Source organism: Procambarus clarkii, chromosome 1 (genome assembly GCF_040958095.1).
Source record: "Procambarus clarkii isolate CNS0578487 chromosome 1, FALCON_Pclarkii_2.0, whole genome shotgun sequence".
Classification (NCBI taxonomy): Eukaryota; Metazoa; Arthropoda; class Malacostraca; order Decapoda; family Cambaridae; genus Procambarus; species Procambarus clarkii.
In genome coordinates this window covers 22,586,887-22,603,446 of record NC_091150.1, presented here as the reverse complement: position 1 = coordinate 22,603,446, position 16,560 = coordinate 22,586,887, and the positions used below count along the sequence as shown (strand labels likewise).

The 16,560-nt window shown below is 39.6% G+C and overlaps 2 protein-coding genes across 3 annotated transcripts in view; one reads left to right on the top strand and one right to left on the bottom strand.

Moving 5' to 3' along the window:
- The window catches only part of LOC123753850 (uncharacterized), a 490,864-nt gene that overhangs the window by 40,859 nt on the left and 433,445 nt on the right, over positions 1-16,560 (bottom strand). The gene's annotated exons all lie outside the window — the stretch shown is intronic.
- Positions 1-16,560, top strand: part of LOC123753897 (uncharacterized) — a 36,374-nt gene that overhangs the window by 7,942 nt on the left and 11,872 nt on the right. Inside the window, exon 1 of one of the 2 annotated variants that reach the window (XM_069321564.1) lies at positions 14,973-15,130. The exons of the other annotated variant lie outside the window; for it this stretch is intronic. The gene's annotated coding sequence lies outside the window, so the exon portion shown is untranslated. Of the gene's footprint in view, positions 1-14,972; positions 15,131-16,560 lie in introns of those variants that run through there. 2 annotated transcript variants of the gene reach the window in all.

Here is a 16,560-nt window from a genome sequence, read left to right as displayed (position 1 = left end):
CCAGACACAAAGCAGAACGCTTTAAAAGAGACCAACGTCATCTATGCCTTCAAATGCCCACTTGGGGACTGTAAGCTCCAAAAACCCCAGTATATAGGCAAGACAACAACATCTCTTTCTAGGCGTTTAACGATGCATAAACAACAGGGCTCCATTAAGGAACATATAATCTCTTCCCACAACCAAACCATCGCCAGAGAAATCCTAGTAAACAACACAGAAATCATCGATTGATACAGCGATAGCAGGCGGCTAGACGTTTGCGAGGCATTACACATTAAGAAGTCAACACCAGCAATCAACAGCCAATTAATGCACAACTATATTCTACCCACCTCAAGACTCCGCTCCAATATAGAAGCATCAAGAAATATGGACCAATAGGCTTTCTACAATCACTTCCATTTCAATACCCATTATTTCGTGTTCTGTCTTGTGTTGATGAAATTAATACCCTATTAATGCCACCTCTTGTTCTGTCTTGTTCTGTCTTCCATATAGCAATATGGAAGTTGTAGTGAAGGACCTGGTGACTCTAGTGGGAGCCCTGAGGACAGAGTTGGACTCTCTGCGGGAGGAGGTGCGTCAGCTTAAAAAACAACGAGAAGTAACGAAGGAGGAGACCAGCAGTAAAGGGACCTCGTCTTGGAGAGTTGCGAAAGACAGGGGCCTTAAGAAGACTTTGATAAAGCCGCCTTCAAACGCCATAGCAACTTCAAATTCATTTGACGTTTTGGAGGACGAGTGCTGTGGAGAGACTGTGGATCGCGCAAAAGGGAAAGCAACGAAGAGAAAGGAAGCGCAGGCCCCTCAGAAAGTAAAGGAAGTACCTAAGCAAACATTAGTTGTGGGAGATTCCCAGATAAGGTATTTGGATAGAACGTTTTGTGCTAGAGATAGGGGGAACAGGTTAAGGGTTTGCTATCCCGGAGCTGGCATTGGTGATATTATAAACAACATGAATGATATTATGGCTGGTAATGGGAACAATCCCATTATTTGCATTAGCGTGGGAGGAAATGATGTTGGTCGAGTCAGGAGTGAGGAACTGATTCAGAGGTATAAAACAGCCATAGAGTTAGTTAGGAGCAAGGGAGGAATCCCGATCATATGTGGCATTCTTCCAAGAAAGGGAGTGGGAAATGAATGGATATCGAGGGCACTTGGTGTCAATTGCCGGCTGGAAAGATATTGCAAATCAAATGCAATATCTTTCATAGACAACTGGGAACACTTCTATGGAAGAAATGAAATGTATGCTCGTGATGGGGTGCATCTATCGAGAGCTGGGGTTGTTGCTGTTGCGAACTCGCTAGAAGAAGTGGTTAGAGGTGTTTGTTTGGGTTTAAACTGTTAGTAGATAGAGGTATGGGAATTGATTTGGAGGAAGGAGGTAATAAAAGTATGTGTTTGTGGGAGAAAGGAATTGGCAAAACGATCAGAGAAAGAGAAGGTCCGCAAAATAACAATTCACTTAGGGTATATTACACTAACAGTAGAAGTCTAAGAAATAAAATTAACGAATTAAATGCTCTTGTCTGCACAGAAAAAATAGATATTATTGCACTTACCGAAACGTGGATGAATGTAGAAAATAGAGAACTATTAGCTGAATATCAAATATATGGATTTAAACTATTTCACACAGATAGATATATTAGACGAGGAGGTGGAGTAGCCATATATGTTAGGGACAATTTGAAATGTAGTCTCAAAGAGGGAATCAAAACAGAGCCACACACAGAAACTATTTGGATAGAATTAAACGAAAAAGCTAATAATATTATAATAGGAGTAATATATAGGCCACCAAATTTAGACAGAATGGAAGCAAAGCATCTATGGGATGAAATATCTAGAGCATCTAGATCTAACAGTATTTATGTCATGGGTGACTTTAATTTTAGCGGAATAAACTGGTTGAACAAAACAGGGAATAGTGAAGCAGAAGATTTTCTAGAATTAATTGACGATTGCTTTCTTACGCAACACATTAAGGAACCAACACGGGAAAATAATATTTTAGATTTAGTGTTAACTAACAGGGAAACGCAAATTAATGACATCGAAATAGGGAGTGAGCTAGGGAGCAGTGATCACAAAGAAATCAGATTTAGCATAGAATGGAATAGACCAGTAGGAGAAAATTCTGTTAAAGTGCCAGATTTTCGAAAAGCTGATTTTAATAGCCTAAGAAATTTTTTGGGTCAAATTGATTGGAAAGGCTTGGGTATGGGGTGTGGGCCGGTCTTGGAGCGAGACATGAACCCAGCGATAGGTGACTTAAATGGGGATTTCGATGTGGATTCAATATATAACTTATTTAAGAATATTCTAAACAAAGCACAGGAACGTAGTATACCATACAAATTGAATAGATCGTATACTAATGACCCAAAGTGGATAACAAAGAATTTGAAGAACCTTATAGGTAAAAAGAGAGCTTGGTACAAAAGGATTAAAAATGGGGAGGTCACTTTAGAACAGGAATTCGTACAACTGGTTAGAAATGTTAAAAAAGAGATAAGGAAAGCAAAAAGAAACTATGAAGTTCGCATAGCAGGGCAAGCAAAGACAAATCCTAAAGGGTTTTTTCAGTTATATCGTACTAAGACTAGGGAAAGGATAGGTCCATTAAAAACTGAGACAGGTCAAATAACAGATAGTGATGAAGAGATGAGTAGTATTTTTAATAAATATTTTGTATCTGTATTTACTAAAGAGGAACTTAACAATATGCCTTCAGCCGAACAAGTCTATGTGGGTGGGGACGAGGACAGGTTGACGAGTTTAGCAGTTACCAGGGAGGATGTTCTTAAACAAATAGTAAAACTCAAACCAAACAAATCCCCAGGGCCGGATGAAGTGTTTGCTAGGGTGCTTAAAGAATGCAAAGAGGAGCTTTGTGACCCACTGTCAACCATATTTAATAAATCAATAGAGTCAGGCAGAGTGCCAGAGTTTTGGAAAGTTGCTAATGTGATACCAGTTTTTAAGAAAGGAGATAGATCACTTGCGTCTAACTATCGACCAATTAGCCTAACGTCTATTGTGGGAAAGTTACTCGAATCTATAATAGCAAATAAAATTCGTCTTCATCTTGAAAAACATAAATTAATAATTGAGTCGCAACATGGTTTTATAAATGGCCGTTCATGTTTAACAAATTTGTTATCTTTTTATTCTAGCATTGTTGAGGCAGTTGATAGTGGTAAGGATTGCGATGTTGTATACCTTGACTTTAGCAAAGCTTTTGATACAGTGCCACATGAAAGACTGATTAAAAAAATAGAGTCTCATGGTATTGGGGGTGCTATATTAAGCTGGATTAGGGCATGGCTATACCAAAGGAAACAGAGAGTTAGTATAAATGGAATCAAGTCAGAGTGGGAAAATGTTGTAAGTGGAGTGCCTCAAGGCTCTGTCCTGGGACCTCTGTTGTTTATAATATATATAAATGATTTAGATTCAGGTTTGAGTAGCAACATTTGCAAATTTGCCGATGATACGAAAATCGGTAGGGAAATTAATTCGGAGGAGGACTCACTATCACTTCAAGTTGATCTAGATAGGGTTTTGAAATGGTCAAAGGATTGGCAGATGCAGTTTAATGCTGATAAATGTAAAGTTCTGAGGTTAGGTAATGATGATAGAGTTACAAGATACGAGCTAGATGGTGTTGTGATTGCGAAGTCGGATTGCGAAAGGGATCTGGGAGTTATGATTAGTAAGAATTTAAAACAAAAGGATCAATGCATAAATGTTCGTAATAAGGCAAATCGGACACTTGGATTTATTAATCGCAGCGTTAGTAACAAGACACCTGGTGTGGTTCTCAAGCTATATCTTGCTCTAGTTAGGCCCCATTTAGATTATGCAGTTCAGTTTTGGTCGCCATATTATAGAATGGATATAAATTCACTTGAACGTGTCCAGCGTAGGATGACTAAGTTAATTCCCCAAATTAGAAATCTTTCATATGAAGAAAGATTAACAAAGCTTAAGTTGCATTCACTGGAAAGGCGAAGAGTTAGGGGTGACATGATAGAGGTTTACAAGTGGATGAATGGACATAACCGGGGGGATATTAATAGGGTATTAAAAGTATCAACACAGGACAGAACACGAAACAATGGATATAAATTGGATAAGTTTAGATTTAGGAAAGACTTGGGTAAATACTGGTTCAGTAACAGGGTTGTTGATTTGTGGAACCAATTGCCGCGTAACATTGTGGAGGTGGGGTCCCTCGATTGTTTCAAGCACGGGTTGGACAAGTATATGAGTGGCATTGGGTGGTTATAGAATAGGAGCTGCCTCGTATGGGCCAATAGGCCTTCTGCAGTTACCTTTGTTCTTATGTTCTTATGTTCTTGTGTTGATGAAATTAATACCCTATTAATGCCACCTCACCCCATCCACCTCACTCAAATGTAGATATAAACAAAATCGGAGATGTTTAAGTTCTATTCAGTTGTGTATTTGTAAACTAAAGTCTTTGAAAATGTAATAAGTTTTACGAAACGCGCTCGTGTCGCGTCAGACAAGAAATAAAAATGAATTTTGGAGAATTGATTTTTGAATTACCTCCAACAGTGAAAAGAAATGTACGAAAGATTGAGAAAATTCGTGTTAGAATTATTAATCTTACTTTTTCGGTCATATTTAATAATATACATATACCTATTTGCTAGAGATAGGGGGAACAGGTTAAGGGTTTGCTATCCCGGAGCTGGCATTGGTGATATTATAAACAACATGAATGATATTATGGCTGGTAATGGGAACAATCCCATTATTTGCATTAGCGTGGGAGGAAATGATGTTGGTCGAGTCAGGAGTGAGGAACTGATTCAGAGGTATAAAACAGCCATAGAGTTAGTTAGGAGCAAGGGAGGAATCCCGATCATATGTGGCATTCTTCCAAGAAAGGGAGTGGGAAATGAATGGATATCGAGGGCACTTGGTGTCAATTGCCGGCTGGAAAGATATTGCAAATCAAATGCAATATCTTTCATAGACAACTGGGAACACTTCTATGGAAGAAATGAAATGTATGCTCGTGATGGGGTGCATCTATCGAGAGCTGGGGTTGTTGCTGTTGCGAACTCGCTAGAAGAAGTGGTTAGAGGTGTTTGTTTGGGTTTAAACTGTTAGTAGATAGAGGTATGGGAATTGATTTGGAGGAAGGAGGTAATAAAAGTATGTGTTTGTGGGAGAAAGGAATTGGCAAAACGATCAGGGAAAGAGAAGGTCCGCAAAATAACAATTCACTTAGGGTATATTACACTAACAGTAGAAGTCTAAGAAATAAAATTAACGAATTAAATGCTCTTGTCTGCACAGAAAAAATAGATATTATTGCACTTACCGAAACGTGGATGAATGTAGAAAATAGAGAACTATTAGCTGAATATCAAATATATGGATTTAAACTATTTCACACAGATAGATATATTAGACGAGGAGGTGGAGTAGCCATATATGTTAGGGACAATTTGAAATGTAGTCTCAAAGAGGGAATCAAAACAGAGCCACACACAGAAACTATTTGGATTGAATTAAACGAAAAAGCTAATAATATTATAATAGGAGTAATATATAGGCCACCAAATTTAGACAGAATGGAAGCAAAGCATCTATGGGATGAAATATCTAGAGCATCTAGATCTAACAGTATTTATGTCATGGGTGACTTTAATTTTAGCGGAATAAACTGGTTGAACAAAACAGGGAATAGTGAAGCAGAAGATTTTCTAGAATTAATTGACGATTGCTTTCTTACGCAACACATTAAGGAACCAACACGGGAAAATAATATTTTAGATTTAGTGTTAACTAACAGGGAAACGCAAATTAATGACATCGAAATAGGGAGTGAGCTAGGGAGCAGTGATCACAAAGAAATCAGATTTAGCATAGAATGGAATAGACCAGTAGGAGAAAATTCTGTTAAAGTGCCAGATTTTCGAAAAGCTGATTTTAATAGCCTAAGAAATTTTTTGGGTCAAATTGATTGGAAAGGCTTGGGTATGGGGTGTGGGCCGGTCTTGGAGCGAGACATGAACCCAGCGATAGGTGACTTAAATGGGGATTTCGATGTGGATTCAATATATAACTTATTTAAGAATATTCTAAACAAAGCACAGGAACGTAGTATACCATACAAATTGAATAGATCGTATACTAATGACCCAAAGTGGATAACAAAGAATTTGAAGAACCTTATTGGTAAAAAGAGAGCTTGGTACAAAAGGATTAAAAATGGGGAGGTCACTTTAGAACAGGAATTCGTACAACTGGTTAGAAATGTTAAAAAAGAGATAAGGAAAGCAAAAAGAAACTATGAAGTTCGCATAGCAGGGCAAGCAAAGACAAATCCTAAAGGGTTTTTTCAGTTATATCGTACTAAGACTAGGGAAAGGATAGGTCCAATAAAAACTGAGACAGGTCAAATAACAGATAGTGATGAAGAGATGAGTAGTATTTTTAATAAATATTTTGTATCTGTATTTACTAAAGAGGAACTTAACAATATGCCTTCAGCCGAACAAGTCTATGTGGGTGGGGACGAGGACAGGTTGACGAGTTTAGCAGTTACCAGGGAGGATGTTCTTAAACAAATAGTAAAACTCAAACCAAACAAATCCCCAGGGCCGGATGAAGTGTTTGCTAGGGTGCTTAAAGAATGCAAAGAGGAGCTTTGTGACCCACTGTCAACCATATTTAATAAATCAATAGAGTCAGGCAGAGTGCCAGAGTTTTGGAAAGTTGCTAATGTAATACCAGTTTTTAAGAAAGGAGATAGATCACTTGCGTCTAACTATCGACCAATTAGCCTAACGTCTATTGTGGGAAAGTTACTCGAATCTATAATAGCAAATAAAATTCGTCTTCATCTTGAAAAACATAAATTAATAATTGAGTCGCAACATGGTTTTATAAATGGCCGTTCATGTTTAACAAATTTGTTATCTTTTTATTCTAGCATTGTTGAGGCAGTTGATAGTGGTAAGGATTGCGATGTTGTATACCTTGACTTTAGCAAAGCTTTTGATACAGTGCCACATGAAAGACTGATTAAAAAAATAGAGTCTCATGGTATTGGGGGTGCTATATTAAGCTGGATTAGGGCATGGCTATACCAAAGGAAACAGAGAGTTAGTATAAATGGAATCAAGTCAGAGTGGGAAAATGTTGTAAGTGGAGTGCCTCAAGGCTCTGTCCTGGGACCTCTGTTGTTTATAATATATATAAATGATTTAGATTCAGGTTTGAGTAGCAACATTTGCAAATTTGCCGATGATACGAAAATCGGTAGGGAAATTAATTCGGAGGAGGACTCACTATCACTTCAAGTTGATCTAGATAGGGTTTTGAAATGGTCAAAGGATTGGCAGATGCAGTTTAATGCTGATAAATGTAAAGTTCTGAGGTTAGGTAATGATGATAGAGTTACAAGATACGAGCTAGATGGTGTTGTGATTGCGAAGTCGGATTGCGAAAGGGATCTGGGAGTTATGATTAGTAAGAATTTAAAACAAAAGGATCAATGCATAAATGTTCGTAATAAGGCAAATCGGACACTTGGATTTATTAATCGCAGCGTTAGTAACAAGACACCTGGTGTGGTTCTCAAGCTATATCTTGCTCTAGTTAGGCCCCATTTAGATTATGCAGTTCAGTTTTGGTCGCCATATTATAGAATGGATATAAATTCACTTGAACGTGTCCAGCGTAGGATGACTAAGTTAATTCCCCAAATTAGAAATCTTTCATATGAAGAAAGATTAACAAAGCTTAAGTTGCATTCACTGGAAAGGCGAAGAGTTAGGGGCGACATGATAGAGGTTTACAAGTGGGTGAATGGACATAACAAGGGGGATATTAATAGGGTATTAAAAGTATCAACACAGGACAGAACACGAAACAATGGGTATAAATTGGATAAGTTTAGATTTAGGAAAGACTTGGGTAAATACTGGTTCAGTAACAGGGTTGTAGATTTGTGGAACCAATTGCCGCGTAACGTGGTGGAGGTGGGGTCCCTCGATTGTTTCAAGCGCGGGTTGGACAAGTATATGAGTGGGATTGGGTGGTTATAGAATAGGAGCTGCCTCGTATGGGCCAATAGGCCTTCTGCAGTTACCTTTGTTCTTATGTTCTTATGTTCTTACATATATATATATATATATATATATATATATATATATATATAGACATGAATATATATATATATATATATATATATATATATATATATATATATATATATATATATATATATATATATATATGTATATATATATATATATATATACATATATATATACATATATATATATACATATATATATATATATATATATATATATATATATATATATATATATATATATATATATATATATATATATATATATATATATATATATATATATATTAGTATATTTTGGTAGCAGTCTTTCCTGTAGACATATATTGTTAAATATGACCGAAAAAGTAAGATTAATAATTCTAACACGAATTTTCTCAATCTTTCGTACATTACGCTTCACTGTTGGAGGTAAATCAAAAATCACTTCTCCAAAATTCATTTTTATTTCTAGTCTGACGCGACACGGGCGCGTTTCGTAAAACTTATTACATTTTCAAAGACTTCACAAATACACAACTGATTAGAACGTATCTCTGATTTTATATCTACATTTGAGTGAGGTGGGAAGGGTGATGTGGCATTAACACAAGACAGAACAGGAGGGGATATTAATAGAGTATTAAAAGTATCAACACAAGACAGAACAGAAACAATGGGTATTGAATAGAAGTGTTTGTAGAAAGCCTATTGGTCCATATTTCTTGATGCTTCTATATTGGAGCGGAGTCTTGAGGTGGGTAGAATATAGTTGTGCAATAATTGGCTGTTGATTGCTGGTGTTGACTTCTTGATGTGTAGTGCCTCGCAAACGTCAAGCCACCTGCTATCGCTGTATCTATCGATGATTTCTGTGTTGTTTACTAGGATTTCTTCAAGGGTCCTGAAAGAAATCCTAGTAAACAACACAGAAATCATCGATAGATACAGCGATAGCAGGCGGCTTGACGTTTGCGAGGCACTACACATCAAGAAGTCAACACCAGCAATCAACAGCCAATTATTGCACAACTATATTCTACCCACCTCAAGACTCCGCTCCAATATAGAAGCATCAAGAAATATGGACCAATAGGCTTTCTACAAACACTTCTATTCAATACCCATTGTTTCTGTTCTGTCTTGTGTTGATACTTTTAATACCCTATTAATATCCCCTCCTGTTCTGTCTTGTGTTAATGCCACATCACCCTTCCCACCTCACTCAAATGTAGATATAAAATCAGAGATACGTTCTAATCAGTTGTGTATTTGTGAAGTCTTTGAAAATGTAATAAGTTTTACGAAACGCGCCCGTGTCGCGTCAGACTAGAAATAAAAATGAATTTTGGAGAAGTGATTTTTGATTTACCTCCAACAGTGAAGCGTAATGTACGAAAGATTGAGAAAATTCGTGTTAGAATTATTAATCTTACTTTTTCGGTCATATTTAACAATATATATATATATATATATATATATATATATATATATATATATATATATATATATATATATATATATATATAAGTACAAGAGGAGTGTTGTTAACGCATATGTCGACCGTGCTCTCAGCCACAGCTCAGAATTGAAGCAAGTCGGCGAAGAACTCTGTAGGGTAAGGCAGGTCCTAGTCAACAACGGCTTCTCCAATGGTTTCGTCGAAGACATCATAAGAAGGAAAGTGAAACGCCATGCAACCTCTGAAGAGACAACTAACACAACACCTATACCCCCTATTAGACTATTTTACAGGAACTTCTTTTTCACAGCTCATAAAACGGAGGAAAGGGTCCTGAAAGATATTGTTAATAGAAACGTTATCCCTACAGACAAAAATCAGAGGATACAACTGACGATTTACTATAAAACCAGAAAAACGGCCAGCCTACTCATGAGAAACTCTCCAGACACAAAACAGAACGCTTTAAAAGAGACTAACGTCGTCTATGCCTTCAAATGCCCTCTTGGGGACTGTAAGCTCCAAAAAACCCAGTATATAGGCAAGACAACAACATCTCTTTCTAGGCGCTTAACAATGCATAAGCAACAGGGCTCCATTAAGGAACATATAATCTCTTCCCACAACCAAACCATCGCCAGAGAAATCCTAGTAAACAACACAGAAATCATCGATAGATACAGCGATAGCAGGCGGCTTGACGTTTGTGAGGCACTACACATCAAGAAGTCAACACCAGCAATCAACAGCCAATTAATGCACAACTATATTCTACCCACCTCAAGACTCCACTCCAATATAGAAGCATCAAGAAATATGGACCAATAGGCTTTCTACAAACACTTCTATTCAATACCCATTGTTTCGTGTTCTGTCTTGTGTTGATGAAATTAATACCCTATTAATGCCACCTCTTGTTCTGTCTTGTGTTGATGAAATTAATACCCTATTAATGCCACCTCACCCCATCCACCTCACTCAAATGTAGATATAAAATCGGAGATGCGTAAGTTCTATTCAGTTGTGTATTTGTAAACTAAAGTCTTTGAAAATGTAATAAGTTTTACGAAACGCGCTCGTATCGCGTCAGACTAGAAATAAAAATGAATTTTGGAGAATTGACTTTTTATTTACCTCCAACAGTGAAAAGAAATGTACGAAAGATTGAGAAAATTCGTGTTAGAATTATTAATCTTACTTTTTCGGTCATATTTAATAATATATGTCTACAGGAAAGACTGCTACCAAAATATACTAATATATATATATATATATATATATATATATATATATATATATATATATATATATATATATATATATATATATATATATATATATATATATATATATATATATATATATATATATATGTATATATATATATATATATTCATGTCTTTATGCAGCAATATTGGATTACTACTGAAATTGCATTGAAGTCACCACGCCTGGCAGGGGACTGTTTTCATACAAATGGATGATAGTGGGTTTTCATTTTTATTTTCCGTGGTCAATAAGCAATCCTTGAAGACAGATTGACAAAGCTTAAATTGCATTATCTAGAAAGGCGAGGAAATAGGAGCGACATGATAGAGGTGTGACTGAATGAACATGTCAAAGGAGGATATTAATACTATAAACACGAGACAGAACACGAAACAATGGGTATAAATTGGATAAGTTTTAAATTTAGGAAATAGACCTAGGTAATACTGGTTTGGTAACAATGCGAGAACGCTGAGATACGTGTTAGTTCTTGCTCTGTGTTGCTCCCCCTTTTGATACATGCAATGGCCGATGGTTGGAAGTAAATATGAAATTTAAAATAGTCTAGAGATGATGCTATTTTACATTAGGTTTCAGGGTCACTGTTGTAACACAAAACACACGACTCATAGACCGACTGTTTAATCCCCTTGATCGTGCCTGTGCAGGAATGCTGAGCTGCTAGCTAGTGATGTCATTGACCATTAGCAATGCCTGTGCATGGGTCACTGGGGTAACGAAAAACATGTATGACTACGAGGGTCTTTTTAATCCCCTTGAGCGAAATTTCATGGACTACGAGGCAATCACCCGCTTGGGTAACATGAGGCCAACGAGGCGCCGCCAGAAAAAATGTCTATGACTTAGACACAACTTAGAAAACGGACACTGAAGGGGAGCGAAAATCTCACCGGGGTAACGAAAAAACATGAGGCCAACGAGGCGCCGCCGAAAAAAGCAAAACGGCGCCTCGTAGTCCTCATTTCCACTACTGTAGTGCACCCCATACCCATCCTGTGAGTGGTAGTGCACCCCATACCCCTCCTGTGAGTGGTAGTGGACCCCATACCCCTCCTGTGAGTGGTAGTGCACCCCATACCCCTCCTGTGAGTGGTAGTGTACCCCATACCCCTCCTGTGAGTGGTAGTGCACCCCATACCCATCCTGTGAGTGGTAGTGCACCCCATACCCCTCCTGTGAGTGGTAGTGCACCCCATACCCCTCCTGTGAGTGGTAGTGCACCCCATACCCATCCTGTGAGTGGTAGTGCACCCCATACCTCTCCTGTGAGTGGTAGTGCACCCCATACCCCTCCTGTGAGTGGTAGTGCACCCCATACCCCTCCTGTGAGTGGTAGTGCACCCCATACCCCTCCTGTGAGTGGTAGTGCACCCCATACCCCTCCTGTGAGTGGTAGTGCACCCCATACCCCTCCTGTGAGTGGTAGTGCCCCCCATACCCCTCCTGTGAGTGGTAGTGCATCCCATACCCCTCCTGTGAGTGGTAGTGCACCCCATACCCCTCCTGTGAGTGGTAGTGCATCCCATTCTTGCTCCGCATATGCAACTGAAAACTCACACCCCAGAAGTGATTCGAACCCATACTGACAGGAGCACTCTGCAACTGGTGTCCAGGACCCCTTAACCACTCCACCATCACGACCGGACAAACTGTATCATCATCATCAAACTGTACAGACCATCCTGTACACCAGTTGCAGAGTGCTCCTTTCAGTATGGGTTCGAGTCACTTCTGGGGTGTGAGTTTTCAGTTGCATATATGCCTGGGGACCAATCAGGCTTGATTGCATGTGTGTGTGTATATATATATATATATATATATATATATATATATATATATATATATATATATATATATATATATATATATATATATATATATATATGCGGCAGCCGCCTCAACCTTGAGACTGTTGTTGTGGTGGTGGTTAGTTTGCAACCACTACAAACTACCTCAAGTCTATCATCACTCAGCAAAAATCTTCTATCAGAACAATAACAAACTGTCTTCAGACAACACACAGCTCCTCTGTTGAAGTCCCTTAACATGCTAAACATACACTCACTCCACACATTCTCTTGTGCTATCTACAAGTACAAAACCTTATTCCTAAATGCTAACCCTGAGCTGAAACTTTTCCTTGAAAGGTGTAAGAGAACCCATGAGCACCACACCAGAAATATATATATCTTTAATATCCCCAGAGTCAGACTTAATCTGTGTAAACACTCCATGCACATAAACGGACCCAGTCTATGGAACTCACTCCCTGATGAAGTACAAAACTATTCAACACATCCCCCGTTCAAAAGTAAAACCAAAAAGTACCTAATTACATCCTCATAGTTTCCTACCTTGTGCTTCAAACTCACACTGTATCTTGTACTACCCACTTCCCCAATATTAGTACTTAAGACAAATATCTTTATCAGGGTAATCACCTCTGTTATCTTATATTGTAGTTATTTGTTGATATAAAACCTTGCTACAATGGACCTTTTCATCTTACCTGATAAGGAAGATTAAGGACCTGTCCGAAACGCTGTGCGTGTTAGTGGCTTTACATGAATGTAAAAATATCAGTGTTATGTAATCTCACCAACCCATTGTACCTTCTTGTGAATATATTGTATAATTATTATTATTATTATTATTATTATTATTATTATTATTATTATTATTATTATTATTATTGAGAGCCGTGAGCTCCTCTCAACACTGACGAATCAGTCTGATTACAATGAGGCTACTGGGACCTCAAGGCCAAGGAATTTATCATTATATAATAATTTTATTTTGTTGTGGAGCTAAACTGAGACTCATCGTGCAGCTGCATCTTGCCACCACCACCTACCAGTCTGGGTGTTGTCAACACCACCTACCAGTCTAGGTGTTGTCAACACCACCTACCAGTCTGGGTGTTGTCAACACCACCTACCAGTCTGGGTGTTGTCAACACCACCTACCAGTCTGGGTGTTGTCAACACCACCTACCAGTCTGGGTGTTGTCAACACCACCTACCAGTCTGGGTGTTGTCAACACCACCTACCAGTCTGGGTGTTGTCAACACCACCTGCCAGTCTGGGTGTTGTCAACACCACCTACCAGTCTGGGTGTTGTCAACACCACCTGCCAGTCTAGGTGTTGTCAACACCACCTACCAGTCTGGGTGTTGTCAACACCACCTACCAGTCTGGGTGTTGTCAACACCACCTACCAGTCTGGGTGTTGTCAACACCACCTACCAGTCTGGGTGTTGTCAACACCACCTACCAGTCTGGGTGTTGTCAACACCACCTACCAGTCTGGGTGTTGTCAACACCACCTACCAGTCTGGGTGTTGTCACCACCACCTACCAGTCTGGGTGTTGTCAACACCACCTACCAGTCTGGGTGTTGTCAACACCACCTACCAGTCTGGGTGTTGTCAACACCACCTACCAGTCTGGGTGTTGTCAACACCACCTACCAGTCTGGGTGTTGTCACCACCCATTAAGGACAGTGTACAAGACAAGTAATGGACCTCGTCTCTGTTCAATACTTAATATCAGTGCTGTTAACAGGTAAGAACTATGATCATGTAAAGTATCAAGTCCAATCTTTAGTAAGTAATTGTTAGGATTAAGGTATTTTGTAGGATTTAGGACTACTTAGGTTAGGTGCATAATGTTTCGAGCAGATGCTCTTTTGTTTTACGAGTTTTGTAATTAGTAAGTTATGTAACCGATAACCTGGTGACGTCATAGTTTGTTTCACTTTACCGCCCAGATACTGCCTTAATCGACTGAGCTAGGACAGGGTAAAAGGGTTGAAACCGAAGTTCTACTGAACTTACTGGACTTTGTCTTTGTGTGTCATATGAACTCAATATTTAGAGCTTATCATGTTTGCTATCGAACTCCAGAAAGGTAGGCGAACCATTATAAACCTTCAACTGGTTAAAATTGCAACCTATACGTCCGAACAGAGCCCAAGAACTTCCTCCCTCCCCCCCCCCCAATAGAAAAGAATGAAACAAGCAACACATCATGCAACTAGCACGCCCGCTCGTCCCCAGCTCAGGCGAGCAAGCCGCACCACCACCAGTTCGTCGACTGATGTGCCAGGTGCCGGAGGTCCTCTCTGGCTTCAAGCTTTCTCTTGCTTAGCGTTTGTGGCTTTCCCGGCTCTTTGTGTGGTTGCCAGGTGTTCTTGTAAGTCTACTGGGCTGCATGCACCTAGGGTTCCCTTTCCTAGGTTCCGGTAAGTACTTCCCATGCGATTCAGGGGTTACCTTCCCTGGGTCGTCCGGGTCTCACTCCCATTAGAGGCCGTCATTACTTGGTGTTGTTCTCGCAACCTTCGGGTTCGCCGGGGGTCTCGGGCTTCCTGTCTTGCCCCGGGTAGGGGGAATGGGTTTGTGCTGGATGGGGGTACACTGCGGCCGGCACAGTTTGCATCAGCGACAGCCATGCAAGGTTTCTCTCTGGGGACCGGTTAGTCTGTGTGTGTCTTGCTTGTTTTGTTTTTTTTATTTGTTTTAGCACATTCTCGTTTGTTGTCGGAGGAGGTTAGCCTAGCTTCCCATTCGGTTAGCCTAGGTTGTGTTTGGTAGTCCTCTGTTGCCCCGAGGTTTCACGGCGACGCCGGTTGCCAGTTTGCCTGCATGCAGACAGGGCTTACCGGCTTAGCTGGCCCCAGCACTGGCCCCCAGTCCTGGTGATTGATTGATTGATGAAGATTAAGCCACCCAAGAGGTGGCACGGGCATGAATAGCCCGTACGTGGTGGCCCTTTTGAGCCATTACCAGTATCAAGAGCTGATACTGGAGATCTGTGGAGGCGCGACTGCACCCTGCGTGACGGGAGATGTCTCCCGGACCAAGTGGTGACCAGATGGTCCCAGTCCTGGCGTTCGACAGGGCTTATATATCCTACGGGCCCTGTAAATCCCCGTTGGGCTCGAGGGTACCCAAATTAGAAATCTTTCATATGAAGAAAAATTAACAAAGCTTAAATTGCATTCCCTGGAAAGGCGAAGAGTTAGGTGTGACATGATAGAGGTTTACAAGTAGATGAATGGACATAACAAAGGGGATATTAATAGGGTATTAAAAGTATCAACGAAAGACAGAACACGAAACAATGGCCCTTGTGGATTTGTTCACGAAACAATGTGTATAAATTGGATAAGTTTAGTTATAGGAAAGACTTGGGTAAACACTGGTTTGGTAACAGGGTTGTTGATTTGTGGAACCCAATTACCGTGTAACGTGGTGGAGGTGGGGTCCCTCGATTGTTTCAAGCGTGGGTTGGACATGTTTATGAGTAGGATTGGGTGGTTATAGATAGGATCTCATATGTCGTTCATCTACTGGAAGCGAAATGTGGGTACAGTGCCAGGATTTCAGGTAATTTATCCATGGTAATAAGATAGGTTGCCATATCATACAGAGTGAGCTTAGATTTATCTCTAAAAGGCTCAATTTTACTACAATCCAAGATATAGTGCTCGAGTGTGTGTCCCTGTCTTTGTCCACACACTTTACACTTTACTTCATCTAGATCCCAATACAAGCCGAACTGCCAGAGATACTTGTAGCCAAGTCTTATACGAGCTGTGACAACATCTGTTAGTCTACTGACTTTGTTACTTGCCCCATACACATGTTTTACTTCACACATTTCATTGTG